This window comes from Pinus tabuliformis, chromosome 1_2, assembly GCF_031772625.1.
Source record: "Pinus tabuliformis cultivar Carrire ecotype Pingquan chromosome 1_2, CPIR1, whole genome shotgun sequence".
NCBI lineage: Eukaryota > Viridiplantae > Streptophyta > Pinopsida > Pinales > Pinaceae > Pinus > Pinus tabuliformis.
Genome location: NC_142298.1, coordinates 340492605 through 340505957, shown reverse-complemented (window position 1 = coordinate 340505957; position 13353 = coordinate 340492605). Strand labels below are relative to the sequence as shown.

General features: G+C 40.4%; 1 pseudogene; it reads right to left on the bottom strand.

Annotated features, from left to right (window-relative positions):
- The window catches only part of LOC149205772 (cinnamoyl-CoA reductase 1 pseudogene), a 53718-nt pseudogene that overhangs the window by 17220 nt on the left and 23145 nt on the right, over positions 1-13353 (bottom strand).

Genomic DNA, 13353 nt, shown 5'->3' with positions numbered 1-13353 from the left:
CTCAGAAAGAATTCCAAGTGGGTGCGGCTGAAAATAGTGAGGGTTCTCTCTCATCCCTCTATTCACAGTAGGTTTTCCACCAATCCTTGACATGGGGGGTGTCTTTGAGGAGTGCAAAAGTAATATTTTCTTTATTGGAAAAATCATGAATTGAAAATATCCTTCCAAGAGATTTAACCATCTTTCTATGACATCTACATCTATATGACCTTCAAATATGGGAATCTAAAAGTTAAATTGTACCTTGAAGGGATTGGCACCTCTGGAGTGGTTGTCGAATGAAGATGTGTTGCCTATGGGCATCCGCTGAAGGATCTGGGCAAAGCGATCCATCATCATGTTCCTTTTTCACTCGAGGTCTTCTTCGAGCGATATTTTGAAAATATATTTTGCTCCCTCGTCTTTCTTTTCTTTCAATATGGGAGTTCGTCGGGGTTTGCAAGGGAAGTCTTGCAAAGGTTTAACTAGTTCAAGCCCTAACTCCTTAAACCTGGACCTCGTTGGGGACATGCAAAGAAAAACAGAGGAAGAGTAGACCAGTATGATACCATTGATCCATACTTATCCAAGAATGAAACAATTTACATATCTAAAGATAAAAACAAAGATGCAGTAGAAATAAATCTTCATTCCATTAATATCAAAGACCTAAAAGATGCTTACATATAGAATGGAAATAAATCATCTCGGGTGATGTTAGCTTGTCTTTGAGAAGAGATGTGGCGTCTACATGCCTCTAAATTGTGTTATAATGAGGCTCAAGGGCATTTTTATTATTGAACACCAAAGGGAAACCCTAAACAACCAAAACCCTAACCCTCAAAGATGGAACACCAAGAGTTTGTGGGCCTCATTGGGGTTAGTTGGACAACTAACTTCCTCGAGTCATAACTTGGTCATATGATTTCTGATTGGATCGTATGATACCTTGTTATAAAGGTTTCTTTGAGTACTACAATATTTGCAACATGCCCCTACCTACGACTATGGGCTTGCTACAGATCCCAAAAAATGTCTTTTAGGGGTCAAAACAACTTTGAAAGTTCACGACCCAAAAAAATGATAAAAATAGTAAATTGTGCTATAATAAAGGAAATTGACGAAACTAGATAGAGGTCCATGTGGAAGAGGTGAGTGGCCACTAATATCCACTTGTATCAATCCTCCACCCTTAGGAAGAAATGGTCCCCATTGTGTGCAAAGCCTCCATGAGGTGAGGAATTTTCTGTTGAACCTGGTCCATGGTGAGCCACTTGCCCCGGTAAAGGAGTTGGCTTGCTTTGACAACTCAATATGGCTAGATCCTCTACTGACAAGTGTTCTTGATTTATGTGTCCATGATCCTATCAATCATGGCCTGTTAGATACAACTTGGGTTGAGCTTTGTTGGTGTTAGTTGTGCAGCAATGTCTGATGTGTCCATTAATGGGGGAAATTATGGCCGCAACCGTCAACGTTGACTATTGGGTGCCAGCCAAGGAATGGAGGAATGCTAATCTCAAAAGGATTATCTGCTACAACCTTAGTGATGGTGTAAGGCCCACATTCGACTGATAAAATCTTGCAGTGGGTGCTAACGAGGCACTCCTTCTACAAATATAACCAAACTTTATCGCCCACGTGGAACTTGTGTGGCACCCAATGTTGATCATGACGTTTTTTGTACTCAGCATTTGACATGTCCAATATGTCATGGACCTACTAATGAATGTGTAAAATACATTCAATGAATATGGTACCTTTGTCAAATTCGGACTAGACATGAGTTGAATCTGCTTGTGTAGCTGCAAGTGTTATTACAACATCAATGGGACATAGTGGCTAGAATCCCTACCCCACCTAAAAGGGGATATGGCCAGTTGAGTTGTGGAGAGATTTGTTGCAGATTATTTGGATGTAGGGGAGGCTTTCATCCCATGTGCATGGATGCTTCGAGTTGCACATGCGTAGGATGTCCACGATCATCTTGTTGAGGAGCTATTTTACCATCAGTTTGGGGGTGGAAGGTCATGGACTTAGTGAACTTGGTATCCAACAATGACTAGAAGCTTGACTAAAAAGTGTACTTAGAAACCTCTTGTCTCTATCTGAGATAATGGAATTTGGGATCCAAAAGTGTGCCCATACTCATTCAAATAATATTTTGGCAGTGGATTATGTTGTGATACTCTTCTTGCAGGTTGTGAGATTGGCCATCTTAGAGAATTTGTCGTTGACCACGAAAACACAGTTGTTTCCATGCTTAGTAGAAGGAAGACCTAACATGTAATCCATGCAGATGGATTCCTAGTTTTGCAGGCAAGAACACCCTAGGGTCTTGGGTTGAAAACCCCAAAAAAGTGGAGGGAAAACAACAGCAAGAAATGCTCAGACAAACAATCTAAATTCTTATTCTACTGACCTGGGAAGACGTGTCCTTACCTGAAGGTCCTACGTTTGGGTAGATCCTGCAAGGTGTAAGCCCTCTGCTTCTCCTGATGCCTTTGAAACCTGTGAATTATTCAAACAAAGCATATACAACAATAGAAACGTAAAGAATATTCATGATATATACATTAGATCATATAAATGAATGAAAAATTACGCATCAATATAAGATTCATAAACAAATCACAATATAGATCAATGCATAAACACGTTTTAATATCAGGAACAGAACATCATTTCTTTATTGATGTAAGCTACAAGAAAGATGGAAAACTACAACCTGAGTCTTCCTCCAGCTCCAAGCGGAACCGTCCTTCATTATACACAAGGATATCTCAAGAAGGATGAAGGATATCTCAAAAGAGGAAACAAGGGTTTCCTAAAGCTTTGGGGAGTGTAGGAGGCACAGGGATTTCGTTAGACTCGATTAGGGATAAATCAACTATAATATCAATATCTCATTTCTTCTCCCTTAAGGCCTTCCCATGGAGGTTTATTTATACTTCTCCAAATTAGTTTTTTCAGTTGGGAAATAGTTGGGCCATGGGCTATAGGAGGTGAGTAATAGGTAAAACCCGTGAAATCCACCCGAAGTTAAGGAAATTTATTATTTTTAAGTGTTTTAACACATGTACATGGGCTGGGTATATGCTAACCCCCGTGTGCATGTTTATCATAGGGAAAAGTATCGTATAGGAAATAAAACACTGTTTTTTAGGTTTTGGACCAAGTCTAGAAGGAAGGGTTTCCCTAGGCCATAATCAGAGCATTAGATCTACCAAGAGTGGTAAATGGTATTATAACAAATGCCCCCTAATATATGAGGTCAAAAGGGGTACATGATGGCCGAAATGTATTAAGTGTATAGAAGGAATCATGCCGGGATTGAGGAGGAGTTCACCAGAATTCAGCATGCCAAGCCAGCGAAAGAGATTAGAAAGAAACTGTTGTTTGAGGTGGGAATACCCATGCTCAAAGATAGTAAAGCATGTCCGCATGTCAAGTACAAAAGCATATCCATTATGCATACAAGTATGAAGGAACTAAAGATACATAATGGATCATCCGATCATAACCAAGAAAGTACATGTATAAATATCACATATAAAGAGCTAATTAATGATGCTGAAGTATGACGTTGATCAACGAAATCAGAAAACTAATCCAAAAAGTACCAAGTCAAATGGTGGAAAAAATGGTACTACACTGCAACTCAAGTGCCAACATATAGGACGTCTCTGTAATGAACTGCAACATATAAGGTGGGTGCTGCCTACTAGCAGAAATAGGAGCAACTGGAAAGTGAACCAAGAAATGCTGATGCAAACTCGAGGTCTTCACCGACCACTGTGGTATATTTCTAGACAATGGGAATAAATGATCTGACATTGACCATGTGAGAAATCGTTTGATTACCGGTCATTGATGTATACCGTTAACAAATGTGAGACTACTCACCAATAATGATGATGAGAGCCAAGGTACCCAGTAAAATCCGACAAGTGTGAATAAATGAGCTATAGTCGAACACTTGGAAGAATCTATCAATCAGGAGACAATGATGTTTTCCCACTGTCGATAGTGAAGAAATCTACCACTGATGTCTGCAAACCCTAAGGTACTGCCAAATGGACTCTAGATCTCTTTCGCAGAGCAATGAGTTGAAGTCGATGGGAAAATATCCGCTAGAAGGAAGACATTAAGGCATCCTTCATCAATCTAGCATGAGTGTAACCCATAGGCCAATAATGTGGAAGGAATCAGATGAATAAAGATGTAGTAACCCAACCAAAGCACGTTTATGGCATACACAAGATGTAGCTAGCACACGATAGAAACCATTTGAACCAACCAATAATGAAAGCTGACACAGAGGCAAGGAATCCACCAATAGGGTCAAATGGAAACCAAGGCACTGCATGAATCCCAATGTGTGATAATGAAAGCTGAAGTCGAACACAAGGGAAACCACTCAGTCAAAGACCCATGATATTGATCAATGTTGAGCATAAGGTGACCTATCAATAATGAAAATAGGGCCAAGGTGTGGCTCTAGATCCGCCCTCAGAGCAGTTTGTCGTAGTTGATATGAGCAAGACCCGCCAACAAGAAGTCAATGGAGACCTTCTCAAACCAGCACGAGAAAAGGACCAACATAGTTGATGTGATACCGAACAAAATGCTGGCAACTAGGGATGGCCGACTAGAAAAAAAGGTTAGGAGACACCGCAGAGAGGCCGACTCAGGTTTACTTCCCTTCAACAAAAGCACGACTCAGCTGTGACTACATAGAAGCATATGATAACTTTGTATACGTTTGTCATGCATGAGGCATAAGAAAACTCTCCATATGATTGGAAGAGATAACTAGTTGGAGGAGTACTGACTCAATAACAAGGTTAAGGCTCTCCGAAGTCAAACCAAAGCCCATCCCAATGGAGGAAAGACTTATTTTTGAGTGATTTGTTCAAGGGTGACACAAATGACTATAGCTACCATCAAACATGGAAATAATTTCTCGTTCCTGCTCTTTTTTGGTATATATATATATATATATATATTTGTCTTTTTCATTTATATGAAGCCTGAAAAAGAATAAAAGAATGCTATAGTACAGTGGAAATAACGAGTGTCGAAAAAGAAGATGCTCTAGTTCCTGGGAGGGGAACATGCCCATGACCAATGCAAGGTGGTGAAACTGGACAATGACACTCAAAGGAATGTTCTTTCCATGGTTAAAAGGGTGCGTCAAGTTGCAAAGGCTAAGTGATTGCAAGGTTGATTTTTGCAGAAGACATGGTTGAAAAGTGGCTTAAATATGAGTCCAAGTGAAGCCGGCTCAAGGCCAAAAGTTGCAAATAGTCAATATGTAATGCAACATTACAACTCAACACAAAGGAGCCTCTAGGGTATAAAGCCAGAAAATAGTGAAGAAGAACGAGAATGAGTCTCCTACGCACAAGTCATGATGGGACTAAAGAGGACTCCCGAGCCTACTCAATATAGAAACATGGGCAACATATGTCAGTGAGGATCTAACTAACATGCCCATGTAAAGGTTGGATCTACCATCACGTCATGATTTTAAAAGTTGGCGAGTGAAAATTGTTTTTAAATCAAGACATGATGGGGTCGACCCTATGGAAAAAATATCGTAGTATGGAGGCTAGTATGTAAAATGCAACGGAAAGTGATATTCCCTAACCTATATGCCAGTAAGAAAGTGATACTTTCCATGACGGGTCTGTAGTCATGGGACCAGAGTGATTTCTCAAAAAGGTCTCCAAAATATCCTGTAAAGACAACCCATTCCCGACACTCCAAGCCAAAAGGTCAAAAAATCCATAAGATAAAAATCAACTTTAGAAAAAATAATTTTCATTTTTCAACCTATATAAGGACTTTTGGACTCACATTTTTGTCATTTGTGTTTTGAGCAAGGAGTTGTGGAGAAAAACTCAAACAAACTTCCTTCATCAAATTCAACCATTCAAATTGCTTCAAATCTTCCAGGTAACCCTTTAATCATGCTTTTTATCATTTTTTATGCTTATTAGATGTTTTTTCATAATTTTGACCGTAGGAAATTATGTTAAAAATTTCAACTCTGCGTACACGTAGGTTGGATACAAGTAACTTGCGTATACAAGGGCCCTACATGAGATTGTGTAAAAAGGGAACTCGCGTTTGCGCGAGTAAAAAATTTTGAACATTGGTTTAATGATTTGAAACATCTTTTTTGGAAAGATGACATTTACCTGGCGTGAAAGGGAGCACTGTGCCATTGATAACCAAGTGGTGGAGGATCAACATGCCTTAGATGCTTTGAGAGGTTGTGGTTTGTTAAAATTCTTTAAAATGCCAAACATGAAGGCGAATACTCGATTGCTTGAGTTGTTGATTCATTACTGGAGTGCAGAAGATGATGCATTCATGATTGATCAAATGCCCTTGATGTTGAAAATAGCAACAAGAAATGCTAAAAATAGCACTGCTATAAATAGCAATTCAGCCAAATGTTGATCTTAGCAACAATGGATGGAAAAATGGAAGTGCTAAAAATAACATTCTATAAATAGCATTTCGGGATACCTTCCTATTTTAGTCAGTCCCTAAACTAAAATAGTGAAGTAAAATTCGAATTTGATCTTAGCAACAATTTGTAAAATAATTAATTAATTCAACTTGAGTTAATTAGTTAAGGAAAATCAAACTTGAAGTCTATGTGGGAACATGCAACATTTTATCCATTAATTGAGGAATTTATCCATCAGTTAAAGAGATAAGGATGAGTTGTAATTAGTTGACTTAGTTAACTGAGTCAAGTCTAGTTAGATTAATTCAAACAATTTGTTGAATTAATGTAAGTTCTTTTAGTTAATGCTTGCATGCATGTAACTATTGCACTTCAGATAACTGAGTATTCTCTCATAAATAACTCATGCATGTCAGTTCAGACAGAGACCCATTTGAGATCAGATGGAGGGGCAGTGTACTATCAGTTGCTAGAATATTCCTTGCATGCAGAAGGATTTCTTTCCTTGAGGATTGCGCAGTTACTTCTTTAGGTTTAGTGAGTGTGATGAGGCCAATTCACACATGTGGCTTCACTGGACCGCAAGAAAAACTGCGCAAGGAAATAGGAGGCTTGGAGGGCTTGAGGAGGACATATACTATGTCTATTAAGTTTGTGAGCTGTATTTGTTTGATTGCAGAGAGAGCAGGATAGATTGAGCGCTGATTCTTTTTGTAACTTGAACAAGATTTCGACTTGTATGATAATACAAAGATTGGGGTTTTAAGCTGAGGCTTTCCTCGGGTTATTTCTTTTGTGTTATGTGTGATTGATTTCTCATTCTCATTTATATGTGTTCTCTTGATCTTTCTCAATTCGATTAAGCTTCCGCAAAGTGTTGTAGAAGTAGATCTTGTATTGTGTTTTAGTATATTGCATAATATGTTGATCTACAATGGTATTTTTGACATGGTATCATAGCAAAGGTGATCAAGGCGAAGAACAATATACAAGAAGGAGAAGTTTGAAGTTCGGTTCCATAAAGATAAAAATAGAGTTCTTATCACATCTCAATTTCACCTATGGCGTTCAATGGTTTAATGCTCGAGTATGCCCTTGATGGCAACTCGAATTATATAGCCTGGAAGGATCACATGGAGGTAGTATTAGAGGATAACAGTCTAAAGGACTTCATTGATCAAGAAGTCCCCAAGCCGAGTGATGCTACTTAATTGGCGGAATGGAAGAAATGTGTGGCTAGAGCAAGGAGAATCCTCCTGGAGGTAGTTCGAGACCACATTGTCTCGAGCCTCCATGGGATGGAGACTCTGTTTTCGATGTGGAAAACATTGAAAGATTTATATCAGAACAACAACGATTAGAGGAAGCTGGCGCTGAAAGACAAGCTTCGTAAGATCAAGTGTGAAAAGGGCGACACGATCTCTACATATCTAAACAAGCTCACCACCTGCAGGGATGAGCTTGGAAGTGTAGGGATCACAACCGCTGATGATGACATGGTTAGTCTTGCACTCCTCGATCTTCCTAAGAGCTGGCATAGCTACAAAGTATTGGTTAATGGAAGAGAAAAACGTCTAGATTGGGAACGACTTTGGTCGGATCTGATGTAGGAGGAAATAAGAAGAAGCACTAGAGATGGATCCTCATCGAAGCAAGATGATGAGGATAATCTAGCCTTAGCGAGTAAGGTGAGGAAACGGAAAGGGAAGGCATCCCATTCCAAATTTGGTTCTTCCCATGGTGGGAAGAAGATTGACAAATCGAAAGTGCGATGCTTTCATTGTCATGAAGTGGGCCATTATGCTAAAAATTGTCCAGAGAAGAAATCCAAGAAGGGTTCCTCAAAGGGATCTAATGGTGAGGCACTGGCCTCATAGTTTGAGTTGGATTTCTCGCTTATCACATGCATGGTTTCATCCATGGTGGGATGTGTGTGGTACCTGGACAGTGGAGCTTCATTCCACATGTTAGGTGACAAGAATCTTTTCAATACCTTGGAGGAGAAGGATCTCCAGATGCGGATCGAGATGGGGGGTGATGGAAAGTACCATGTTTCAGGTGAAGGTATGATTGTGTTTCAGAGGGAGCATGGAGCTCCCCTTACCCTGACTGATGTAAAGTATGTACTAGTTCTGAAGAAGAATGTTGTGTCTGTTGCTATGCTAGAATATAAAGGCTATGATGTAGTCTTTAGTCAAGGAAAGGTATTCCTGAGGCATATCAGTACTGGATAGACAAAGCGAATAGGGATTCGAGTCAAGAATCTCTACAAGCTGGAGGTAGACGACTGTGCTACTTTGAGTTCCAAAGCTGAGATGGTGCAGAGCCAAGATGTTGGCGAGTTATGGCATAGAAGATTGGGCCACTTGCACCATGGAGCCCTGAAGAACATGCAGCAGATTTCTACCAGATTACCCAAGGGAAAACTTGAGCAGACAAGTACATTCAAAGGTTGTACCTTGGGTAAGTATGCGAAATCTTCCTTTCTGGATCAAGACAATAGAGCTGGAGCAATCCTGGAGTGAGTTCACTCAGATGTTTGTGGACCTTTCTCTACAGCCTCCACCGCTAAACAAAGGTACTATGTTATTTTTATTGATGATTTTTCTTGTAGATACTACATCTACTTTATGCAAAAGAAGGATCAAACCTTCTTAAGGTTTTATGAGTTTAAAGCCTTGGTATAAAAATAATTTGGAAAGAAAATAAAAGCCTTGCATAGCGACAATGGTGGAGAGTATGTCTCCCAAAAGTTTAAAGAATTTTGCTCTGCAAAAGGAATTAAATGGGCATTGACGGCACCCCATAACCCATAGTAGAATGGGTTGGCCAAAAGGAAGAACAGATCGATTGTGGGAGCAACTCGAGCGATGTTGCATGACCAAAGGCTACCATTGCATTTGTGGGTTGAGGCATGCAATACAACAATATACTTGCAAAATAGAAGCCCATACCGTATACTGTGGATGAAGACACTTATGGAGGCCTATTCCGGGAAGCGACCTGATGTAAGTCACTTCCAAATCTTTGGATCATCAGTTCATTGTCATGTGACCAAAGATTCCAGGAAGAAGCTAGACCCAACAGCTGAGTTAGGAATACTTGTGGGGTACATGGATACACCCCACAACTATCGGGTGTACCTGCCTTCCACTCAGAGGACAATGGTACGCAGGGATTTGAAGTTTGATGAGCAGAAAGCCATGCTATTATCACTTGGAGAGGGAGCTCGAGTTGCATGCAAATGAGGAATCTTCAGTTCCTAAGGATTAGGAGCCTCAGATTGATGTGGAGCAGCCGCATGCAGATGATCTGGGAGTGGAGACATCCACTCATGCTGATACTTCCAGAGATGGGAGGAAACGCTCAAGGGAAGTTGACAGGTTGATGTTGGATGCGTGGGAGAATGTGGGACAACCATCTTCTCAGCGCAGACAGATGAGGTCGCCCGAGCGGTACATTGGGTACATGACCCTAGTTGGGGATTGTGTAGATATCGAAACTTCTTCATTCGAGGAGGTAGTGCAGCAACCAGTCTGGGTTGATGCAATGGTAGAGGAGTACAACTCTATCATTCGGAAGAGTGTGTGGGATGTTGTCCCAAGGCCTCAAGGCAAGTCAGTGTTGAGTTCCAGATGGCTTTACAAACTAAAGTAGGCAGCTGATGGCAGTGTTGAGAAACATAAGGCAAGGTTTGTTGCCCGGGGTTTCTCACAGGTCAAGGGGATCAACTACGATGAGAACTTTGCTCCCGTAGAAAGGTACTCTTCAATTAGATCGATATTGGCACTATCAGCTCAGATGGGGTGGAAGATCCACTAAATGGATGTGAAGACAACATTCCTCAATGGGAAGATTGAGGAGGAGGTGTACATTGAGTAGCCAAAGGGTTTCAAAACCTTCGATCATGAGTCGCATGTGTGCAGACTCAAGAGGGCTCTATATGGGCTGAAGCAAGCACCCCGTGCTTGGTACACCAGGATCGACAGCTATTTCACTAGTTTGGGCTTCACCAAGAGTGAAGTAGTTGCAAACCTTTACCACATCATGGTAGAAGGTAAACCATTGATCATTGTTCTTTATGTTGATGATTTGATTTTGACAGGTGATGATCAGCTGATATAGTCTTGCAAGGAGGACCTTGCAAGAGAGTTTGAGATGAAGGACATGGGCCTTATGCACTACTTTCTAGGCATGGAGGTGTGGCAGAAAGATGGGGAAGTATTTGTGTCTCAAGGCAAGTATGCCAATGAGATACTCAGGCGCTTTCACATGGAGAAGTGCAAGCCCATGCAGATTCCTCTAGTTGGGAATTGGAGGAAGGAGCATGCTACTTCAGGTGAGGTAGTAGCTACTACTGTTTATCTGCAGCTGGTGGGTTCACTTATGTATCTGGTGAACACATGACCCGACTTATGCTTTGCGGTGAACCAACTGAGACAAGCTATGGTTCAACCTATCAAGCTGTTTTGGAAGGCAGCGAAGCATGTGCTAAGATACCTCAGAGGCACATCTCAGTTCAGATTGTGGTACAGACGGACAGAGGGAGTGAAGCTTCATGGCTTCACAGATGTGGATTGGGCAGGGAGTCCATCAAACCGGAAGAGAAATTTTGGAGGAATCTTCAACCTTGGTTCAGCTGCAATTTCCTGGTATAGTAGGAAACAAAGATCAGTTGCACTTAGCTCAACAGAGGCTGAATACATGGCTGCTAGTCAGGCTACATGTGAGGTCATTTGGATTTGGTCAGATGATGGATCCTACAGTGATCTACTGCGATAACCAGAGTTGCATCAAACTCTCGGAGAATCCAGTTTTTCATGACAGGTCCAAGCACATAGATATCTAGTATCACCATCTTTGAGATTGTGTGGTCAAGAGGATCATGTTGTTGCTGTATGTTTCAACCGAGGAACAGGATGCAGTTATTTTGACTAAGGCATTGTCAAAATGCAAGTTTGAGTTCCATAGAGACAGGATTGGGGTTACTGATAATCCCTTTCTTGGGGTTACTTCTTCAGGTTTAGTGAGTGTGATGAGGCCAATTCACACATGTGGATTCACTGGACCGCAAGAAAAAATGTGCAAAGAAATAGGAGGCTTGGAGGGCTTGAGGAGGACATATACTATGTCTATTCAGTCTATGAGCTGTATTTGTTTGATTGCAGAGAGAGCAAGATAACTTGAGAGCTGATTCTTTTTGTAACTTGAACAAGATTTCCACTTGTATGATAATACAAAGATTGGGGTTTTAGACTGAGTCTTTCCTCGGGTTATTTGTTCTGTGTTATGTGCGATTGATTTCTCATTCTCAGTTATATGTGTTCTCTTGATCTTGCTCAATTCGATTAAGCTTCTGCAAAGTGTTGTAGAAGTAGATCTTTTATTGTGTTTTAGTATATTGCATAATCTGTTGATCTATAGTGGGAATTTCTATCCTTGAGGATCGAGATAGAAGATATTTATTTCATTTTAGGTCTTTCTCGATGGGGAGAGAGAGTGCATTCTACTGGCAGAATGAGAGGTAGTCTCAGTGTAGAAGACTACGTCTGCATATACTGTCCTGGCCACCCCGAAAAGGTTGGAAGTCAGATTCTAATCAAACATGTAGAGAGTTTATCATTGAAAATCCTACTATTTACCATAGCCAGGGTAAACAGTTCTGCTGCTCTACATCAGGCTTCATGTGTGTCCATGAGCCTAGCAGTGGATTGCCTCACTACTATCTTTGATTGGTGTACACCTCTGCTGACCAACATGAAGAACCAACTCACTTCCATTCAGAAGGGTCAGACAAAGAATTTCGGATACGACACTATCTTATGCTCATTCTTTTTTGAGAAAGTACCTGGGCTTTGTCCCAAGGTATTATCTACCATTAGTAGCCTGAGGGATCCACAGATGGGCAGATGGGATGACTTGATGAAATGCCTAGGAGGTGGTAGGGTCCCCAGGACGACTTTTGATGATGAGTTTTTCCTTTGGTGGGATCAACAGATCATTGTAGTTGGCGACTACCCCTACGCCAGAATGGATTTCCGAGGAGATCCGAATCTAGTATTGCCACCAGATGCAACATGGGGTGCCATAGGTATAAATTATTTTTTTAGTTTATTTTTATTTTTTTAATTAATTAATTAATTATTTTTTATTTTTTATTTTTTCGGATTTTCAATATAAATGAATTAAAAATATTTTTGATGAGACAAGACACTTACAAAATATATTGATTATGTTTAATATGTGGGACCAGTGAGACTTGACGGATTTCCTCGACATAGGCGTCGTGGAAGAGATGCCAAAGGGGTTGCAGTAGAGACTGAGAGATTTATCCATGCAGTCTAGAGGAACTTGGTGAGATTTACTCACCAAGTACCCATGGTGGCCATAAAGGACTTACCAAGGAAGATGCAACGTCACGTGGTAGGAGTACCACAAGACTAGGTGCGACTATTTCGGCGTGTGGCCAATGTTGTCATTTAGTTTCTAGCTGCTCATCCTGAATATGATCGTTAGATAGATGATTAGATCTTTTTTGTGATTTAGACATGATGATGGGTATAAGCCCAAATTTTGTAGGGAATTTTGTCCCGATTTTTGTATATTATTTTGGACACAAACACTCTATCTATATACAAACGATTTTATGATGATCATATATACATATGATACTTCAATTATTTTTTATGTTATTTATTTTTATGAATGATTTATATGCCAATCCAATGCTTGATTAGAAATAGAATCTGCTAAGGAATTTTCTGATCGTGGAATGTGAACAAATGTAATGTAAACAAATGATCATTGCAACAACCGCACTCTCAAAAATTGGTGATACAAATAGGGATCTCGTACCTGATAGATGTTATTTAGTTGAGATACCACGAATT